The following is a 23,132-nucleotide window of genomic DNA, read 5'->3' on the forward strand; positions in this document are numbered from 1 at the left end:
GCTCTGGCTGTCCTGGAACCCTCTTTGTAGACCAGGCTGGCCTCGAATTCACAGAGATCTGCCTGCCTCTGCGTCCTAGGTGCAGTATTGTAGGTGATCTTACTGTGCCCTCTTGAGAAATAAAGCCACTGGCTGCTTAAACACTGTGTGTGTGTTCATTAATAGCGGTCAGCATAATTGTAGACCAGAAAGCAATGGAGCCATAAAAACAGGCCCAGATACAGGACCAGTTTAATTTAAAGGGAGCAATACCTTAGGTGTGAGTCCTTAGGGATTTAAACACGAAGACTTTGTAAAGATCATAAAACACATTTTGCAGTTCTTTCTAAACAGGTGTTTTCAAGTTGGAAGGATTTAAGTAAGTCCTGCAAAGATGGCAGGGATCTGGTTCAGTCAGGGGAGTGCTTACCAAAGTCATTCAAGGTCTCCGTGGGGTTACTTGTCATAGCAGGTCTGGTGGCTCAGCAGTCACCCACTTGTAGGCACCAGATTCTCACCTCACAGCCTCCCTGGCTTCTGGCTTGGCCTTTCTCTTCATGCTTGTTTGTCATTTCACTCTTTAGGATTGCCAGGTAAAACACAGAGCGCCTTACTGCACTAGCCTGCCACATAAACAGGGAGTAATTTTTGAGTATGATTCACTTATTGCAAGGGACATCCTTTTTTTTTTAATTGAAAACATTTTTTCCCATGCAACATATTCTGATCATGGTTTCCCCTCCGAATTCCTCCAAGATCCTCCCCACCCCCCCAAACCCATAGCCTTTTTTCTCTCTCATTAGAAAACACAGGCAGCTGAAAAAACAAAAAACTAAACCAAACCAAACCAAACCAAACCAACAACAAAAACAAAAACTGAAGAGAAAGCAAACAAACAGGAAAAAATAGCCCAAAGAAACACATACAGACACAGAGATACACACTAGCATACATAGAAATCCCATAAAAACACAAAGTCAGAAATCATAATGTATCGGCAAAAAACCTGTAAGTTTGGTTTGGTTTTTTGAGACAGTAAGGTCAAAACAAAACATCCTCAAAAAGCAAAACAAAACAAAAACAAAAACAAAAAACCCGTTGAGTTTGTTACGTGTATGTCCAGTGAGACTCCATTGGTAAAAATGAATTTTTCCTTTGTGAGCAGTTATCATATTTGAAATAGCTTCTGGGTTAGAGATAGGGACTTGAAGGGACACCTTTATTCTTTAAAAAAAAAAATGTACTGCTTAACTTAAATGCATATTTAACTGGGCGTCTGGTATTTTTATTTGCTGACTCTCGTCGTCCCCCTCCCTGTGGATGCCATAGGTGTGAGTCCTTTACCACTTGGCTGTCCGCAGGCACATCTGAGATCATTGCTGAAGCGCCAATAGTCTGCTTGTAGCCAGGCCAACTGTAAAAATAAACACTTTCAGGTTTTCTCTTAGCTGCAAGAGCTCCCAGGTGCAAGACTATTACCGTGAGTGAGCTCAGGAGTAAAGTATTAACAATTTCATTAGCAGCTATCTGTTTAGGCAGAACAGTCTTACCACCCGTACAAAGATTCTTGGGTCGGAGAATTAAAACTGAGACTTCCCTGAGACGGCTTTCAGTTTTTCAGAGGTAAACGGTAGGGGGCGCCCGTCCTGTGACCTGCCCAGCTTCTGATAAAGGGATGAGATCATAGTCCAGCAGGCTACCTGGAATCACCCAGACTCCAGTGATATATAGAGCACCCCCCAGATCTACACTGCCACGTGCCAAATACTTCCTTTTCTGGCCAAACAAAGAGCAATCTAGGTGAAAGACAAGTCTTAAGCAACCAAACTAGCAAACAACAAAAGGATCAAAAGCTACGGAAACACTCCACGCGCACGCACCGTAACCAAAATCCTACAGAAAACAATCCTTTTACCTTTAACACTTGCTGCTTTGAGAACTCTCTTGTTACCCTCTCTTCCTGGGTGCCTTTGCAGTGACTTTACTGTATCTAATTACAATAGGGTGCTTCAATGTTGTGGCTCTTAACTGTGGACTAAGGCACCTCATAGCCACCTCCTGATGGAGAGCCTCTTCTTGTTTATAGAAAAGGGGGCCGTGGATTTCTGAGGCGCTATAGTCAGTTTCATCTCCAATGACTATGTGAGGCAAGGTGCACATCTCATTGACAGCGACAATTGTCCTGGCCTGTGCTACACGGACTCTGTGAGAGTACCCTTAGCGTTTCTAGAAAGCATTTTATTAAGTGAATTAAAAAAAAAAAAAAGAAAGAAAAAGAAATAAAGAGCAAAGGACATGTCTGGTCCCAGGTTTCAGCATCAAATTCATGAAGATAAAAGAAAAAAAAAAGGAAAAAAAAAAAAGAAAAAAAAAAAAAAGGAATCATGACAGCTCCTAGGTGTGGTGGAGGAGACGGTTTATTACAGAGAAAAGGAAGAGCATGCACAGCCAGAAAGGACATGACCATACTGAGCTGTGACATGTGAGGAGAGGGAGGAAGACAGGGAAGGAAGAGGGGAGGCAGGTGCAGCCGCCAGGAGGCCCAAATGTACAAAGAAAGTAAAGCGCGAGTAACCAAAGAGATCGGAGTATATAGGGAAGAGCAGCAGCTCAGCCTGCTGGGCTGGAGAGGTCAGGGTAGGGGGTGGGGTATGCCAGCCAGGAGGGCCCTGAAATGCATAAAGACTGAGGGATGCTGGGAGAACCACTTTGCTATGTCAAATAGGCACCTGGGCTGTTTGTCCCAAGTTTGAATCCTAACAATAAGTACGTTAATTCTACAGCAACATAGTCAGGGTGATCCGAAAGTAATGCTGGCTCCCGTTAGTTCTGCCTGCTTAGACATAATCTCTATTTGTGTGTTACAGAAGGGTGGGAGAACACATTGTGCCTGCCTCCCAGGGGGAGCCTAGACTGTGTCCTGCGCTCACATTCCGAGCTTGCTGGGCACATCTGGTTAACTGTAGACCAGACCAAAACAAAACAAAGCAAACAAAAAACAAAACAAAACAAAACAAACAAAAACCAAACCAAAACAAAAACCCAAAAACCCCAAACAAACAAACAAACCTGGTCAGTGCAGGCACCTCCTTGCCTTAAGAAGGTACCAGGCATATAGGTTGGTCCCAGGGAAAACGGTAGTCACTGGAATTACAGGGCAACGAAACCGCCATGCCGGACTGCCGCATCATCTCATGGGAAGGTGTGTGCCACTGGAAGGAAGGCAGTGATAGCAAAAGCTCCAGCGACAAAGGCGTCTGTACCAGCAGGCTCTGAGCATCCACGGTGGTGATGCTTAGTGGGAGCCTGAGGTGTTTAGAGGGTACTTGGAGGAAGTGGTGGCAAACCCCGGAGTCTGATAGGCCCAGGATGAGTTATCCAGGCAGCAGAGAGGAAGAGGGAAGGAGAGTGGGTCTGTCCTGGGATCTGGAGATTTAGGGGGCCCTGTAAGTGTGAGTATGTTGGGCTAGCAGAGAAGGCAGCTGGCAGGACACAGCGTGTCAGGTGTGGATCTGCGCCATCAGTTTTTAATCCCCAGAGACCTGGCCATGGGCTCAGGTGCCTGTGGTCTCCGTTGGAGACTTTTCAGCTCCATTTGAGAGATCCTGCGCTTTGTTCATTGCTCTCTAATTCTATGGGGTTGAGTTGCTGGCCTGATGCCGTCAGCGGGCTGTGGGAACTGGCTCGGCTTCGGGGAAGCAGCATTAATCCTGCAAGGTATGAAGGAGGGGATGCAGAGATTGTCAGTCCAGATGGTCCTAGGTGGCTCAATGCTCCAGCGCCAAACGCCCGCACCTCACAAGAGCCCTTGCACCCTTCTCAGAATTTGAGTGGCCGGGACTCGGGGACATCTTTCTTCACACTTGACTCAGACTCTCAGGGCTGTGCCCTCGAACCACCCACTTCCTAAGAAGCTGGGCTGACCGTGGCTGGGAACTGGGTCTACCGGCAGGAGCATCAGTGGGCCGCGCCTCAGTCTGCATGCCACGGAGGACGGGTTGGACAGAAGTGAAAATGCTTCCTCAGGTCACTCTCCCTCGGAGCAGCCTTTCCGATCTCAGAGACTGGAGCAAACCTTTGCATGACTGACTTCCATGCTCACTGGGCTAGCCCTACGTGTAGGTCATGCTGAACATTGGCCTGGATGGTTCTGTGGAGATATTTTTAAAAAGACCTTATGAACCATTAAGAAAGTAAATGTTGAGTAACACAGATAACCTTTTCATGAAGTGGGTAAGCCTCGTCCAATCGGCTGAAGGCCATGGGAAGTTTTATATTAAATACTGTTGATAACAGCCCAGATAGCATCTTGAGGCTACCCCACCTGTGCAGGGCAGATTTCCTGGTACTTTCTCTGGAAGCCACTTTGCTCCCAACAGGTATCCAGGCAACAGTGGGAAACAATGGAGCACTGAGCAGGAGGTCTGCATTGGGTTCATTCCAGAGGCTGCAAAAAAAAAAAAAAAAAAAAAAAAAAAAAAAAAAGAGATTTGAATCTCAGTTTTGCCAGGCATGGTGGTACATGAGGTACACCTGTAGTCCCAGCTACTACTCAGGCGGTTGAGGCAGGAGAATTGCTTTAACTCAGGAGACACCATCTAAAAAATAAAGAAGAAGAAAAGAAAAAAAAAAGAAAAAAAGAAAGAAAGAAAGAAAAAAAGAAAAAGAAAAAAGAGCCTCAAAGAGGCCCAGGTTTTTCTGCTGAATGAGTTTTGTATCGGCTACACTTTCCAACTACTTGTATTCGGGGCTTGGGGGAACAGGAGAGATCCAATCAGATGTTTAAATACTGCTTTTTGGCCTCTGTGCTAAAGCCATAGGGAATCAGGCTGCTCAGCTATGATTGTTCATGCATGACAAGGTGACTTCTGGAGGCTTTTCCTACAAGCAGCTCCCCAGGATGTGCCATAAAATCTTCACCCTGACACACAGTCATAAGGATGAGTACATAACACCCGGTGTTTCTTACTGTGGCCTCTTCTTCCCCCAGGGTGAGCTGACATGTCATCTAATGAGAAGTAAAACAGCTGCTGTGGAAAAACTGAACAGTCTTCCGCTCCCCTAAATCAAAACAACAACAACAACAACAACAACAACAACAACAACAACAACTAAAGCGTATGGCCCAGCAGTCCCACTGGATAGCCAGTGGGTGTGAACTCAGCGCCTTGAAATGACTCTTGGGCTGGCTAGGTGGTTCAGTGCTTGCTTAGCATGTACGTTGTCCATCCCCAGCACAGAGCAGTAGCCTTTACAGTGATCAGAAGACAGAACTATCCTAAGTGTCCATCAACTGATGGTCAGATAAAAATAAATGAGCTGCCCGAGCAGTGGAATACTGTTTCAGCAATAAAAGGAACGAAACACCCGTTTGTGGCAACATGGGTTGTCATTGAGGTGATGATACTAGTTGAAGTAAGCCGGGCATGGAAAGACAAGCATGAGATTATATGTGGAATCTGAGAAGACCAAGCTTTCAGAGGCACAGAGTAGATGGTGGGTTAGCCAGACCGGGGAGGGTGAGCTATTGGTCAACAGGTGCAATGTAACAGCTAGGTAGGAAGAAAACTGTGGTGTGCTATTTCATACATGAGTGATTATAATGAACAATATTACATGTATATAAATAGGAAAAGAGAAAGGATTTTAAATGAACTAATCATAAGTAAATAAGAAATACTTGGAGCCATTGTTAACTTAGTCTGATTTGATCACAATATATATAACAAAGTACTGTTTTACCACGTGATATGTGCAATTGTGATCTGTCAACTTAAAAATTAATTAACTAAAAAGATAACCCTAAGCATCCTAATGGCACGAGGGTCCCATTTTGCTTTCTCAGAAGGGAATTTTCTAGAATAGAACACTTGGTCCTCTGATTTTTCCATTTGGGAAATCTGTTTTTGGGAACTCAGTTTTTCTGAGTTAATATTAAGTCAGAACGAAGATGGCCAGGGGTGTGGCTTAGTGGTGGGATGCTTGCCTAGGATGTAGGGTCCCTGGGTTTGTTACTCATCTTTGCAAAAACAAACAAACAAAGAAACAAACAGGAGAAAGATTAGTTCTACCAAGTATATGTAACAGCATTAGTTGAACACTACGAGGCCATAGGTTGTGAAAACGCATTCTTCCTTCCCAAGCCTGCACACTGGATTACAGGTCCAGCTTGCCCCAGGAGACCTTTGGAAAACCAGGTGTTTCAAAGCATCTGGACATGGATTGGAGAAAAATCCTCTCCCCTTTCTTCAGGGCTGAGAGGACAAGCTCGTGCCTGCAGCGGCGGGACGCTTTGGAGGCCATGGAGCCAGAAGAATGCTGGCTTTGACAGTTTTGTTGTTTGTTTTGGTGGTACTAAGAACCAAACATGCTTGCTAGGCAAATGTTCTCCCACCAAGCTCCAACCTTGGCCCACAGAAATGATCTTTATTTTCCAGTAGCTTTGACATCTAGCTAAAAGAGGGCAAGTTAGGAGGCGGCGGTGCGCCCTGAGAAGTGCGTACGTAAGTGGTGAGATGCTTTCAAGTGATGGCAAGGCCATGTCATGTACCTGAGGCTACAGGATAAGGGCCAGCATGTCTAGATGCAGCCCGGACAGGCCAATCTACGGGCACAGCCGCCCAGATCTCTGTTTCCGTGACCATGCCATTTGGTCAAACAGTCCCCATAGGTGACACGAAGTCTTCTTTGGCATTAAAGTTATTTGTGTAAATATGTTCCTGATAGAACTTTTAAAATTGAAAACAGTTGAGGCCGGAGAGGTGGCTCAGCAGTTAAGAGCACTGGCTGCCCTTCCTGAGGACTCCAGTTCGATCCCCAGCACCCACAGGGCGGATCACAGCCATCTGTAACCCCAGTGCTGGGGGATCCAATGCTCCTGTTTGGCCTCTGTGGGCACCAAACATACATAAGATGCACAAATATACATGTGTGAAAGGTACTCATACACGTAAAATAAAAATAAGTAAATTACAAACAGAACTGTTCAAAGGGCTACAAAATGAGCCATGACTTAGACCAGTAGTTTGAATGAATAACATAAATTAGCTGGGAATAGTGACAAATATGTAGAAAATACCAATTTAAAGATGTACCTGAATGACATAAGTTTAGGTAAAAATAACAGAGAATGGTTGGTGTGTGTGTGTGTGTGTGTGTGTGTGTGTGTGTGTGTGTGTGTGTGTACTGATTACAATTATGTAGAAATACATATGTGTATGCCAGCAAATATGAGAATACTTATTGGGGTTAGCAGTTTAGGTATTGTTATATTTGCTTGACTCCTTTTAAAAAAAAAATACTTAGATTTACTCTCTTTTATGTGTGTATTTTCCTGCATGGATGTATGTGTGTTGCACGCATGCCTGCTGTTTGCAAAGGTCAGAAGGTGGCATATGATCCTTCGAGCTGGAGTTATGTGAGGTTGTGAGCCGTCATGTGGGCCCTGGGTAATGAACCCAGGCCCCCTGAAAGTGCTCTTAACTGTTAAGCCATCCCTCCAGTGCCTTTTCTTTTCTGAACTTGTAGGAGACTGAAGAGAACAGAGCTTGTCGCTCAAGCGTGAGGGCCTGAGTTTAACTTCCTTGGACCCATGTAAAACCTGGGGTGTGATTTTGCTTTTCTGTAGTGAACACTGGCACCATGGGGCAGTGGAAGGAAAGGATGGCAAGGGGTTTGCTGGCTGGCTCGCCTAGCGCAGGTTCAGCGAAAGAGCCTGTTTCAGGGGAATAAAATCAGAGAGCGGTAGAGCAGGGACGTCAGTGTTCTTCTCTGGCCCCCTCACAAGTCTACACACAAGTGTGTAATATGTCATATGCATATACTCCACACACAGACACCAAAGGACTTGTGTTAGTGCGTGCTGACTATACAAAGCATCTTCGCGGCAGTATTTTCATGTGTCAACATGGACTACTTTGATCAAATTCATGTCCTTATTACTCTTCCTATTTTAAAATTTATCATCACTATCATCATCACTTTGAGACAGGGTATCTCTGCGTGCCCTGGCTGTCCTGGAATTCACTACGTAGCTCAGACTGGCCTGGGACTCACGGAGATCTGCCTGCCTCTGCCTCCTGGGTGCAGAGATGGAAGGAGTGGCCACCACCACACTTGGCTTAATTTTTATTTATTTTAAATGATGTGTGCCTGCGTGTTGGTATGTGTACATGAGTGCAGGTCCATGGAAGCCATCGGTGTCAGATCCCTATGGAGGTGTAGCTATAGGCAGTTGTGAGCCACCCAACATAAATGCCCTCCCGTTCTAGTAATTTCCTTCCAAGTGATGTAACCTCATTCTTCCTTATGGTTGAGTAAAATGCTATTCTGCACACACACACACACACACACACACACACACACACACACACACCCCCCCCACCTCTCTCCACTCATCTGTGGGCGGCCACTTAGGCTGGTTCCAGCATTTGCCTACTGTGACTGCTGCAGTGATAAATGTGGGTGTTGAGCCTCTCTCTTGCTAGCTGGCTTACATAGCCGGGCATAAGTAGGAGGAGCTCAGATTGAAAGCCACCCATTAAACTCCGTTTCGTCGAATTTCATTGGGCTGCCCAGATAGGTGAGGCAGAAATTGTTCATTTTACTTTTCCAGGGCTTGGCAGCGGACTTCAGACTGGGGAGATGGTTTTGGAAGGTCTGAATGAATCCCTTCTAAACGAGTGGAATACCTTGATAGCAGAGTTAGCCAGACCCAACTGAGAATTTCTCTGGTCCCAGGACTCCAGGAGGCTGAGGCAGGAAACTCACTTGAGCCCAGGGATTCCAGATCATCTTGAAAGACATAGACAAACCTTATTCTGGATAGTTTTATGTCAACTTGATGCGAGCTAAAGTCACCTGAGAGGAGGGAGCCTTAATTAAGACATGCCTCCATAAGATCTGTCTGTGTGAGCAAGGTGGGAAGGCATTTTCTTAATTGGTGAATGGTGGAGGAGGGCCCAGACCATATTGGTGGTGCAGCCCTGGGCGGGCGGTCCTGGGTTCTATAAGGAAGCAGGCTGCTCTGCATCAGCTCCGGCCTCCAGGTTCCAGTCTTGTTTGAGTTCCTGTCCTGACTTCCTTTGATGATGAACAATGATGTGGAAGTGTAAGCCAAATTAACCCTTTCCTCCCCAGCTTTCTTTCAGGGAAGCAATAGAAACCCTAACTAAGACAGATGTCCATGACAAAAGAGAGACAAGAAAGAGAGCAGAGCTGAGGCTTCCATCAGAAAAAAGAAATTCCACCTGTGACAGTGGCCTTAGATTCCTTCCCCAAGTAGCCCTTTCTGATGACCTTCAGCCTGCCTTCCTAGCCCCCATAATGACATCAGCCTATTCCTTACCCTTCACCTTCCTACTTCTGGCCCGACTCTCACTAATAACACTTGCTACAAATTCCCTTCGGGTGGACAGATGATGCGATTTTGCTCACAGTTTGTATACAAAACTGTACTGATCAAAGCCTCGCACAAAGCAATATTTTCCTATCTAAAGGGACAAACTGATCACACACAAACACACACACACACACACACACACACGCACACACGCACGCACGCACGCACGCACGCACGCACGCACACACACGCAGGCACGCAAGCACGCAGGCACGCACGCACGCACGTACACGCATACGCACACGCACACGCACGCACTCGGTATGCTCGCATTCATGGAGCTAAAGGGCTGTTACAGCGCTGTGGAGCAAGTGGCAACAAGAAGATCAGATCCAGGTCTGGCAGCCGCTGTTATTTCTGGAATGTAACCTGCCTGTACCGCACTGTACTGACGCTGGGCATAAAGGAAGGGAGGATTTGTTGAATGTTGAATGTTCTCTATTAAAGTTCCACAAAAGAGTTTTATGAGAGCTGTTAGAAGCAAGCTTTTCTCAGAAACATGAGGCAACTCTGTCTCATCCTTTTCTTTCACAGGCTAAGAATAGCAGCATAGGGTCTTTAAAACTTCTCAGGAGACAGAGTCATGTAACTGTGGCTTTACAGAGGAAGCTAGTGCCAATGAGCTAAGATGGAGGGCAAACATCTAGAGTCTACCAAGGATGGGATACTGGACAGACGATACGGCCAAGTGAGGTTTCTTCCCAGCTCACAGACATGTTGGTAGAACTCGGGGCCTCATTTGTGCTCTAAGCACATTCCCAGCCCCCTTCTCAACTCAGTCAGGTAGAACACTGAGCCCAAGTATGTCGCTGGACTGAACATTGGGTGAAGGAGACAGGAGACTAGCCATTTCCCATGGGCAATACCCAATACACTCTTCTTATAAACTAGAGAATAATCTTCAGTCAATTAATTATAGAAACAGGAAGATAGACCAGAAGGTCTTGGAAGTTCCTTACTTTAAAAAAAAAAAAAAAAAGGAAGTTATAAGATGTGAGGTCATCAGGTCCAGGTACATCTCCTGGGTGTAAGGAAGGACAACATGTCCCCAAATATATTTACTTATGATTAGACTTTGCATTTTCCTTATGAGCTCATCATATTCTTAAAATAGAATTTTCATTTGTGTTCCCATAAAGTTTGTGTAAACATGGGTTCCAACCTGTGGAGAACGGCATCGGCAAGGTCAGGTGTGTACAGTGTGAGAACTGTGTACAAAATTCAGTGTTCTTCTATAAGTCCCCTCTTCACAGCACAAAGAGCCGGAAGTGATAGGCTACCCTCCCTTTTAATACATTAAAGTGGAAAAGTTAAGTAGGGTAGTGCTGTGCAAATAAACATGGCATTTCCATGGGCTTGTCTGTCCTTGTCCTTAGGCCATGACCCCACTGCAGCCTGCTAAGGCATGCTGTCTGAGCTGAAATGCCTTCGGCTTGGGTTAATAGCCACGACCCATTAATAATTACAGAACACCAATATGGTTGCACAGTAGGGATAAAATGCAGAACCCAAGCTTGCACACACAAGAGAGAAAACTTTATTTTTGGGTTCCATTTAATTTCTGTGTTGAAATCCATTTGCCAGAGGGTAGAAAGTCAGTGTTGGTATATTAGGGTCTCCCCAGCTTCCTCCAGTGTTGACTTTGGCACTCTTGAGTGGCTTGTGGGATGTGGGGGGTACTTAGGGGGAGACCCACCTGTTCCTGGAGTTTTGTTCCCTTGAGGGATGAAGCTGCGGTTGGTTCTAATGGGAGAAGAGGAACACTTGGCACTAGGGGTCAGCGGTGGGAGGCATCCCCTTCACAATGGGCTCCTATGGCATCAGATCTCATGGAGTTTGACCTGGCTGAATGGTGTAGATCTTCTCTTCAGTTCCTCCTTCCACAGTGCTAAGCCAGTTCAACCTTCGGGGATGCTCAGGACAGAGCCGACCACTTCTCTAGGTTCTTTCCTCATCTTACCTACCATGAGGAGTTGAAGGGTGATCCTGTGAGGAGGGAGAAAGCGCAGCAACAGGAAAGAGGCTGGAAGGAGCCCGAACAGCAGCCTTCGTGGCCTTTGAAGTCCAGCCTCTGGCACAAGGGCCAACCGAGGCCACAGGCAGGAGGCAGGGCTGAAACTACACCTGCTGAGGTGCGGCTTTGCCGCCCGGATAAACAAGACGATCATTTGAAAATAGTAAACATGTTTTAGGATACCTTCCCCCAATCATCCTTTTCTTTTGTTGAGGCAGGGTTTCTTTATGTAGCCTTGGCTGTCCTGGACTCGCTTTGTAGACCAAGCTGGCCTCAAACTCACAGAGATCCACCTGCCTCTGCCTCCTGAGTGCTGGGATTACAGGCATGTGCAACTGTGCCCAGGTTTTCTTTTCTTGTATTGCTGTTTATTCCTTGTACATAGAGGTGGATTTCATAAAAACAGTTTCTTTCAAGTTACTACGTCCCTTGATGGTGTCACCATCCTCTCCCCTTCGCCCCTCTGACCCTCTCACTAGACTCTTTCCTCCTAGTCTCCCTATTACTTTCATGTCATATCTTTACAAAACAGTCTTATGTATTCATTTCAAATAGAGGATCCAGAAAGGAAAGAAGGCATGCGTTTTTTCTGAGTCTTGTTTATTTCACCTAATAATGATGATGTCCGTGAGTCTTTAATCCCAGCACTCGGGAGGCAGAGGCAGGCGGATAGAACCACATTGTTTATTTGTATCACATTTTCTTTACCCGGTTATTTGTTATGCACCTTGGCTGATTCCTGTCACTTAGCTGCTGTGGACAGGGCACTGGGAAGCATGGATGCTCAAGTACTTCTGTGGCTTGGAGTCCTTTGCTTGTTTACTCAGGAGTGGTATAGCTGGGCTATACTGTAATGCTAATGTTAGTCTTTTGAGGAAACTCCAAACTAATTTCCATAGTGGCCAGACCTGTTTGCAATCCCACAAGCAGCTTGTACTGGCTCCCTTTCCCCACATCCTTATCAGCATTTGTTGCTATTTGTTTTCTTTATGATGGACATTCTGACTGGGGTGCGACAGAATCTCAATGTGACTTTGATTTGCAGTTCCTTGCTAACGAAAGATATTGGGACATTTTTCGTGTTTATCGATAATTTGTATTTCAACTTTTTTTTCCCCCAAGAAAGGGTTTCTCTCTAGCCCTGGCTGTTCTGGAACTCACTCTGTAGACCAGGCTGGCCTTGAACCCACAGAGATCTGCCTGCCTCTGCCTCCCTAAGGTATGGGGTTAAAAGTGTGTACCACCATGTCTGACTAAGACCAAACATTTCCCTCTGTTTTTTGTTTTTGTTTTGAGACATGGATTTTCTGTGTAGCCCTGGCTATTCTGGAATTATCTATATGGACCAAGCTGGCCTTGAACCCAGAGATCCACCTACTTCTGCCTCCAGAGGGCTGGGATTAAAGTCGTGCACCACCACTCCCAACATACTCCAACTTTTAAGAACTGTTTATTTCTTTAGTTCCTTTGTGGAGTTCATAGTTTAGTTTTTGTGGTTCTCTCTATGTGTAGATGTTAATCACCTGACAGTGTGCAGCCGGCAAGTGTCCTCTACCCTCTTCTGCACAGCGGCCTCCTCTCCTCTCTGTTGCTTCTCTAGTTGCACAGAAGTACTCAATTTCAAACATGTCACCTGCCAATTCTTGGGACTATTTCCTGAGCTAAATGAGTTCTTTTCAGAAACTCTTTGCCTAGTCTTATGTCTTGAATAACCCCTCCCCCTCTTCCCAGCAGTGTCAGAGTTTCAGGTCTTATAGTAATTAAGAACTTTGGCTCATTTCAAATAGATTTCTGTTTCAGTGTGAGAGATAGCTACCTCGTTTCCTTCTTCTAAACGGGGATGCCCACTTGCCTCAGCACCATTTCTCAAAGGGCTGACCTTTCTCTTCAATATGTATGTTTGTCAAAATTTAGCTGGCTAGCCAGGCCATGGCGGTCCATGCCTTTCATCTCAGAACTTAGCAGGCAGAGGCAGGAAGATCTCTGTGAGTTGAGGCCAGCCTGGTCTACAGAGAGAGAGAGGCGGGGGGGGGGGGGGGAAGAGAGAGAGAGAGAGAGAGAGAGAGAGAGAGAGAGAGAGAGAGAGAGAGAGAGAGAGAGAGAGAGAGAGTGTTCCAGGACAGCCAAGGTTACACAGAAAGACTCTGTCTCAAAAAAAAAAATTCAGCTGGCTGTAGTCCACTGATTTATCTGTGAGTTGCCCACGTGCGTTTTCACACACACACACACACACACACACATACACACACACACACACACACACACACACACACACATGCACGCACGCACATGCACACACACATGCACACGCACACACACACACACCACACACATGGAAGCACAATTGTCAATACCATGCTGGTTTTGTTACTATGTCTCTGTAGTGCACATTGAGACTAGATACTGTGACATCTTCAGCATCGTTCTTTTGCTTGGGATTGGGCAGACTATCCAGGGTCTTTTGTACTTGTATATAAATTTTAGGATTGATTTTCTATTTCTGTAAAGACTGTCATTGGAATCTTGATGGTGATTGTATTCAATCTGTAAATCACTTTTGATAATTAGTCATTTTCACTGTAAAAATTGTGCCCATCAACGAGTATGGGAGATCTAGTTGGCTTCTAGCGTCTTCTTGAATTTTCTTCTTTAGTGTTTTAAAATTTATGTTGTAGATTTCTTCCATGTCCTCAGTTAGGATTATTCCTAGGCATTAAAGCTATTGTGAAGGGGTGGGGTGGTTCCTGATTTCAACATGCCTGTTGTTGGTGTAGAAAAGCTACTGTTGCTGTTGGTCTTACATCCTGCTGTCCTGCTGAAGGTATTGAACAATTCTAAAGATTTCTTTCCAGCAGAGCATCTGAGTTTCTTATATACAGGAATCACATGATCCCACTAAGAATGGTGACTTCAACACCCCATTCTCACCAATGGACAAGCCAGACACACAAACATGCAACAAAGAAACATGAGAGTTAATTGACATTTATACATCAAGTGGACTTGACATACATCGTAGGATATTGTTTTAAACTCTGCAAAGTTACATTCTTCCCAGAAGCCATAGAGAGTTCTTTAAAATAAGCCATATTCTGGGAACATGAAATAAGTTGTAATAAATGCCAGTAAATTGTAGTATGTATTTATCTGATGAGAATTGAATGAAAGCAAAGCACAATTGTAAAAAGGCATTATGGAATGTATACAAACTAATGGAGATTAAATAAAATGTTATTAAATAATGTGATGGGTTGCAGAAAAAAATTAGGAAGGAAATTAAAAAAGTCCTAGAATCAACTGAAAAGGAAACACAACACACGGAACCCAAGTGATACAATTAAAGCAGTCCTACTTAAAAAAATTAGAGAAATCTCAAATAAAAACTTTAATGTTGTCTCTCAAGGTCTTAGTAAAACAAGAAAAAACTAAACCAGTATGTGGAAAGAAATAAAGATCACAGTTAAATGACATTATCAATGAGGTCTACAGAATATGGAATAGAAATGAAAAGAACAATACAAAGATTCAATGAAACAAAGAGTCGGTTCTTCGAAAGATGAACAAGATTAACAAGGAATTAGCCAAAAACAATTAAAATAAAAATGTAGAAGATACAAATTAACAAAATTAGAGGTGAGAAGGGAGGTATCACAGAAGACACTAGTGAAATACAGAGGAACATTAAGATACACCTTAAAGATATATTCCAATAAATTGGAATACCTAGAGGAAATGGGTAAATTTATAGACACACACGACCTACTAAAATTAAACTAAGAGTGGCTGGAGAGGTGGCTCACTAGTTAGAAGCACTTGCCTCTCTCAGAGATCTTTAGCTCAGTTCCCAGCATGCTCACAATGCGTCACAGCCAACTGTGGGAGCTGATACCCTCCTCTGGCCTCTCTGGGCACCAGTCATGCACATGGTACATAGACATATGTTCAGGCAAAGCAACAATACACATAAAATAAAATAAACAAATCTGAAGAAAATTAAAGTAAATAATAAAATTAAAGCAAGAGAATATAAACAAGTTAAATTATTCATAACAATGATATTTTAGTAGCAATAAAATTCTCTCAATAAAAAGCATGTATGTAGAGCGTGCTTTTTATCCCAGCACTCAGGAGGTGGAAGCAGGTGGGTCTCTGTGAGTTCGAGGCCAGCCTGGTCTACATAGTGAGACCCTCTCTCGAAAGATTAAAAACCTCCCAATTTAAAAAAAAAGCAAAAAACCCAAGTCTAGGTGGATTCACTGCTGAATTCTACCAGACTTTTATAGAAGAATCAACATCGATCCTTCTCAAGCTTACCTCATGACCTACGAGAGGAAGCAACACTACCAAACTCATTTCATGAAGCTAATATCACCCCGATGCCAAGACTAGGTAAGAATTCAACAACAAAAAGAAAATTATATGCCAATTTTCCTGATGAGCATGCACGAAACTGTTCCCAACAAAAGACTTGCAAATAGAACTCAACTATGCACCCAAAAAAGTCATTCACCATGACCAAGTGGACCATATTCCAAGGATGCAAGGATGGGTTGACTCAGATAAATAAGTGGGTGTAATACATCATGTTCGACTCTTCAGACCACGCAGCCCATGTATACTGTGACCAGGTCCTCAGCTTCCTTGCCTGCTTTCCTTCTTTAGTAACTGCTCTTCTTTTTTTTTTTGTAGAATTTCCTGCAGGCTATAGAAAGGGCCAGAGGGAGAGCAAAGGCCAGTCTATAAACTTAGGCTGAACTGGAGGAACTGTGGATGTGGCTAAGCGAGGAAAGGAAGAAGTGCTCAAATCACTTGGGGTTTCCTGGAGTTCAGCAGTTCAGCTTCTCCATGATTTCTCGTGGCAGTCCTTTTCAGGAGCACCCAGCATCAGATGTGAAATAGAATCTCATGTGGGTCAGAAGAGAGGAGCAAATTGGTGGTGGGACCTTCTAATACGGCACACACAGCTGGGCGCTGGGCGGACAGAAAGGAGATGTGCTAGGGTAAGGAAGATCAGCAAGCTTTAGAGTGCTGGCTCTCTGGCAGGAAGAAGCTATAATATTTACTGAAATGCTAATGAAATGCTAATGACTACATAATGTAGTATAGGAAGGATCTAGAAGTTTCTCATAGCTGTCTAGTATGTCAAGGGGCCTTGAATCATAACCATTATAGCTAACTCTTTAAAATTTTTAAAGATTATTTATTAGTGCTCTGTCTGCATGTATGCCTCCAGGACACCAAATCCCATTACATATGGTTGTGAGCCACCACGTGGTTGCTAGGAATTGAACTCAGGACCTCTGGAAAAGCAGCCGGTGCTCTTAACCACTGATCTACTTCTCCATCCCCTTATAGCTAACTCTCAAGGATGTTGATTTCTAAGAGGTTTAGCAAAAATTGGCTTTTTACCTAATAGTTTTGTCAGAGACTGAAAACATTTAGACACAATTTAGATCAGGTGAGTTTGACCCAGCCCCAGTCTGGGTTATTAATACAGTCAGTGAGGTTCCACCTGGTCCCACAGTGGCCATTGCCAAGGTCTGAGTCCCAGCATGAGGGTTGGGTGTCTGCCCACAAGTTCCCCAGGCAGGTGTGGGTTTATAGTCTATTTGAAGGCAGGCGGTGCAGGCTCTTAGGGGCTGGGGTGGGGTGGTGATATCCCCAGCACTCATCAATTCCTACTAACCTTGGCAGTGCTTCATTCTGGATAAAGCAGGCTGCAACATTAGTTTCAAGATACAGTTCCAGGTAGTTAGCATAATTGCACAGCCAGGTATGCTCATGGCAGGGAAAGTGGGTGAAAGGTCTTGGGACATTCGTTAGCTCAGCAGGTGTACAGCACCAGACCGCCCTACCAGGGCCATGCGGGGACAGGAAAGTCTCCAGGCTCTGTCACCTGGAACTTCACTTTTTTTTTCCTTTTGGTTCTATCATTTCACTATTTCACTGCTGTTTTTCCTTGTTTACTTTCTTTTTCTCTTCCTTCCCTTCCTCATCTCTCCCCCCCCCATCTTTCCAACCTCTTCCTCCCTGTGTCCCACAATCCCTCGTTTCTTTCCCTTTCTTTCTTTCTTTCTTTCTTTCTTTCTTTCTTTTTTCTTTTTTGGTTTTTCAACACAGGGTTTCTCTGTGTAGCCTTGGCTGTCCTGGACTTGCTTTGTAGACCAGGCTGGCCTCGAACTCACAGTGATCCGCCTGCCTCTGCCTCCCAAGTGCTGGGATTAAAGGCGTGCACCACCACCACGCCCGGCCAATCCCTCATTTCTTTCCTCTTTCTATCACTTCTGTTCCTTCCTTTGCAGTTCTCTGACTCAAGCCTGGGTCCTTGTATGCCAGACAAGTGCTCTACCAATGAACTACATCCCCTGGCCCTCACTGTTTGTTAATTTGTTGTTTCTTTTTCCAATCCTCCAATATGTTTACTTCCTGTTGTTCTTATTCTAATGTGTTGGGCATTTGCTCCAGAAGTCTGTTAGACAGGAAACGCGGTTCAGATCTGTACATCAGTGTATGCCTGTACCAACATTTCTGCCAGAAGACACTAATTAGGATTAAGCTATGGTGACATAACGTTCCCTCAGGCATTCCAGATTTGGAAAATAAACATACAAACTCTTTCTCTACTAACCCTCACTGCACGTATAGAGCTCTATGGTCTTACTTCTCAGCAGATTTCTGGATGATGAAATGGAAAAGTCCATAGTTTGCTACATTATTCCCAGCAAGCATGGCAATAGGCTCTCAAGCTCATAAGACCTCATTGTAGCATTGAAACTTTTGCAGTCTGAAAAAGGAGGATAGCAAAGTAGTAACTTCACTGAGCATGCATGTGTCCAGTCAGCCAATGAGCAAAACCAAACAAGCAATGCCAGTTGAACGTCTGTTCTACATATTCAGCCCATAATAGACAACTTACAAGTTACTGGAGAAATGTAAGCAACTGCTGGCTATTGTGACAAGATGTTTACATTAAGATAAGAACAGACCCAAATTGTATGTAGACCAAAGCAGGAGGGAGAATGCTTTTTTAAAAAAAAAATTATTTAGCTTTTTATTGATTATTTTTGAATTTCACGTTGTGCACCCCAATCCCGCTCATCTCCCCATCCCTTTGTACCCACCCTCCGTCCTTACGACCTCCACCCAAAGAAAACAAACAAACAAGATCTTGTTGTGGAAGCTGTGGCATGTCACAGTGTGCCCTACAGTATACCCCTCTGCCCACACTTCTTTGTTTGCAAATGTTCATTGCAGTGAGTCATTGATTTGGTTCAGGGCCTCTGGCTTCTGCTACACCATCAATACTGGATCCTCACTGGGACTTCTCTCAGATAACCTGCTGTTGCCCTGTGTCATGGAGACACTGCAGCTTTGCGTATGTATGACTGGCCTCTTCATGCGCTCTAGCAATTTGTCAATGGGGTAAGATGTTGGGGTGGGCCAGGTCAAAGCCCTGGACCTGGGCCTGGGTAGTAGTGGAGCTGGTCAGCCCGCCAGCCATCCCATACCCACACCATCCAGCATGAGCTCTCCAGTGCTGCCCCAATAGCTCATCCAATGCCACAGCTGGCAAAGGGTGGAGCCAGTTCTCTGCAAATGGCAGACAAGTTGCAGGGTCAGCTTTCCTACCCTCATGCCCTTGGACCTGCCTCACCCACACCCCTGCCACGAAGGTAGGCTCTACTGTGCTGCCCAGGAAAGATACAGGGCCAGCTCTCCCAAGTGCTGCAACCAATGAGGGGCAGAGACAGCTTTCCTGCTCTCATGACCCAGGGGCCAGCTCTTCCAGGCTCACAGCTTTGGGGCCTGCTCACCTGCTTCTCTGCCACCAGGGAAGAATATACTTTTTATCACTATTGTGAAGACAAGCACATGGGTGTGACCACTCTTCCCGCCCTACAGGGACAGCAGCACTTTACTCACAGGGTGCATTTCCCTTTAAGATGCGGCTTCCAAGACTGATCTGAGGCCATCTTCAGTCTAACTAGACAAGGAGAAGATCTTCAGACCTTCAGCACAAAGTACAGCGTGGAAGGTCCTTCATGAACTTGGCCAGCAAAAGTGCAACAGAGATGGATTCAAACTCACTGGTTAGAATTTAGACTGTTGACAACTTCTAGACAATGAAAAAATTTGATTATGGCTCAAATCCAACCAACCAACCAACCAGCCAGCCAACCAGTCAGCCAGCCTAGGGTCCTGCTTAGAGTAGGCTTCATCATCAATCTACACTCCCAGCCTTTGTGGGCATGTATGCACAGTGGCACATGTGTGGAGGTCAGAAGACAACTTGTGGGATTTGATTCTTTTCTTCCAGGGTCCAGGGGTTGAAGTCAGGTCTTCAGATGTGAGGGATGCCCTGCAGACTTTACATCAGGCAGGGGAAAATGACCGTGGTGAGATAAAAACGAAACACAACCCAGCCCGATCTTATTGTAACCAGTGCTAGGCCGGGGCTGTTAGATCATTTTACTTTAGCCATATTTAAGCACAGCACAATTTTGGGAAAAAAAAAGTATTAAATAATAAATAACCCAGTCTCAATTGCATAGCAGTTTAAGACATATTTACACTGAAGTTCTTTGCAAAGTACATTTATAGGATGGTTTCTTGTTGACTTAGACACAGTGCCCAGGATAAGGGTCTAGGGAGAACGACTGAGGTCAACATAACGCCTGTGGGAGTCAGGATCAGCCTGGCCCTAAGACAACATAGGAGACAGTTAGGCTGTTGTAAAGCACAATGACATCACTCATAGGGATGGGTTTTAGGGCTTGAAAGCAGTGCTCAAGATTTAGGGGGAAAGGGTCTAATATAAGTTGAAAATAAAAAGGAAGATATGGACAGAGTCTGTCTCATCAGACAGTAAAGGTTCACTGGGCTGTAAAGCCCCATCAATCCTGGCATTTCAGAAAGAGCAGCTACACACTCCATTCCACTGGCGAGAGAAGCTGTGTGCTTTGCCTTCCTGGCATCTCCAGTGCTTATCTGTGCGCACAGGTCTTTTGCCCTCTACAGTCAGGCTTGGCAACTGGCATCTTTACCTGCTGAGCTTTTCTTTTTGTCAGTCTCTGCATACATTTCTTTAAATTTTTTTAAAATTTATTAATTCACTTTACAACCCAGTCATTGCCCCATCCTTTCTCTCTTCCCAGTCACGCCCTCCCTCCCCTGTACCCCTTCACCTATTCCTCAGAAAAGGGGAGTCCCCCTACCTACCACCCCAGCTCATCAAGTTGCAGTTCCTCATCCCCTTTCTAGTAGACTCACAGGAAGCCTGAGCTGCCCATCATCTACGTATACACAGAGGACTAGGTACAGTCCATCCTGCATCCGTTTCTTACATATATTGCAAGTTCATGACAGCAGCTCTACTGCAGAACTCAGCACTTTCTAAGAACAGGGTGTGTACGTGAGTGCTCTTGAGGCTCTTTCCCAGGTACATTGTTTGGCAAAGAGCAGAAGGGTTAAGGGTCACTTCTGGGTGGAGGCAGGAAATGGGAGCCTTGGAAATACCCTTTCTTGGAGCCGTGTGACTTCTGGTGAAGACCTTAGGACAGCTGAGGACAGGGATGGACTGTTGGGTGACAAATGTTTATTAAGGAGCTGCTAAGGAGATTGTCCTAACCCACATCTGAGGATCATATGTGAGAGAAAAATGCTGTGATATATTGCATCACTAAGACTCTGGGATGTATATTACCACATAGCTTGGTTTATCCAGCCTAGCACGGGCTAGCAGGCAGATGGAATGGGGGCTTTTGTGGGAATGGAAGTAATAGGAGGGGGGAATATTATGCATAGGCCTAAGAGTAAAAGCCACCTTACAAGTCTTGTTGTGGCTACTGGGCCTGGAGAAAGACACTGATGTCATTCAGGAGGCCCTGTAGAGGACAGCTTTCTCCAGCTCACCATCATTAAATTTGTGAGCCGAGGAAGAACATGCCTGACTCTAGAGGAAAGGGTATCTCAAGAGGAAAGAAAATAGATCTGGGCCCTGGCTTGTACACAGGCATGAAGACCTGAGTTTGAGTTCCCAGAACCTATGTAGAAGCCAAGTGTGGTGGTGTCTTCCTGAAACCTTGGCATGTTGTCTTCTCACCTCTACATGTACACCATGGGATGGGTAGGTGGGTGTGTGCTCGTGCACCCCCATGCACCCCCATGTGCACACACACACACACACACACACAGATGCACACAGACATGTGCACACACACACACACACACACACACACACACAGAGAGAGAGAGAGAGAGAGAGAGAGAGAGAGAGAGAGAGAGAGAGAGAGAGAATATAATACATTAGAAAAAAGTATCCAAGTCCAGTGTTCTACACTAGTGGATTTAACTGGTGTTAATCATAGGAGCACAGGTGAGGAGACCATCTACAAAAGGATGACCAACTCATGGGCAATGAAACCACCAAAATAAAATCTCTTTACCCTGGCAACCAGGAACTACTTTTGTATGTTGGGGGGAGGGGAAGGACCTCCTGAGCCTGGTGAACAACTGATGAGCTGCCTGTGGGAGCCCCATGCAGTCCTCGTGTGCCACTTGTGGGCTACATCGTGGCCTAGTGAGCCCTCTCCTTCGCAAAAGTCTATCAGTGGGCCCAGGGACTCTCACCTAGATACTCAAATTTATCTGATTTCAGAGATCCTCCAAAAGAGACCACTGAGAATTTAAATTTCTGAAGGAGGGAGAGGTTATTGAAACCTTGGCCTTGTTCTCTCTAAGAACACAGCCTATTAGAGAATTACACCCCTAGCTGGACTAGTATAATAGTCGGAACAAATGTTTCTCTGGGGATAGTGTTAAAGTCACCTACCAAGTGTACTAAGGGATCCTGTAGGTCAGTTTCTGTGAAGTTACCTTCAGTAGATATTGATTATGTATTTATTTTGGAGGTGTTAAAGATTGAATTCTAGGCCTTATACATGCTAAACGCATCCTCTACCACTGGACCATACCACTGGTTCCTGGTTGTAAAATTTTAACCGCACTATTGTCTGGCCAAATGAGAAGACTGACAGGTATAAACAAAGACAATTTTAAAAAGGATAAAAGCAGCATAACCTATGACATGAAGTCTTTAACAATTTAAAATTAGTTAATTGATTCTTTTTTGTAGTACTGGGGATTGAACCTAGGTTCTCTCATCAGATGCAAACACTAAACCACTGAGCTATATCCCCAGTCTTATTTTTACTTTTTATTTTGAGACAGGGACTTACTAAATTGTACATGCTGGAGTTGAACTTGCAACCCTTACTCTGAACTTCTCATGTAACTGGGATTACAGGCCGCCCGTGACTCTTTTTCAATTTGTAGAGGCACGGTCTCTCCCAGGTGGATCTTAACCATTTAGGCTTGAGTTGTTCTCATTCTCAGCCTCTCAAACAGCTGGGACTATGGGCACAAGCTACAACACTTGGCTGTGACATTGGGCAGCATGGTGAACTTGGTGTGCAGCCATATATAACACTTTACTGTTGCCTGGGCACCCCATTCCATGTCCAGTGCCCCATCCCTGCCCTGGAGGCTCTCGGTGGCCACCTAGGGAAGACAGGTAAGATCTCTATAAGCCAGCTCCCTGCTTGCACCAGGCCACCGAGCAAACACAGCAGCAGTGAGCTATGCTCAGCTCCCTGTACCCTCTATCTACTGGACCTCACCCCTACCTGCATTCCCAGAAGTCCCAGAACCACTATTCCTGGAGGTCCTTGGTGGCCAGTT

At 45.0% G+C, this 23,132-nt stretch overlaps 1 long non-coding RNA gene across 1 annotated transcript; it reads left to right on the top strand.

Moving 5' to 3' along the window:
* Positions 1-9,628: 9,628 nt before the first annotated feature.
* Positions 9,629-20,474, top strand: LOC311589025. Its single transcript, XR_014776395.1, has 3 exons — positions 9,629-9,715; positions 18,648-18,768; positions 19,337-20,474. It is a non-coding gene; the product is annotated as an uncharacterized lncRNA (long non-coding RNA).
* Positions 20,475-23,132: the final 2,658 nt, after the last annotated feature.

The sequence above is a fragment of the Acomys minous genome (assembly GCF_964271855.1).
Source record: "Acomys minous genome assembly, chromosome: 18".
Lineage (NCBI taxonomy): Eukaryota > Metazoa > Chordata > Mammalia > Rodentia > Muridae > Acomys > Acomys minous.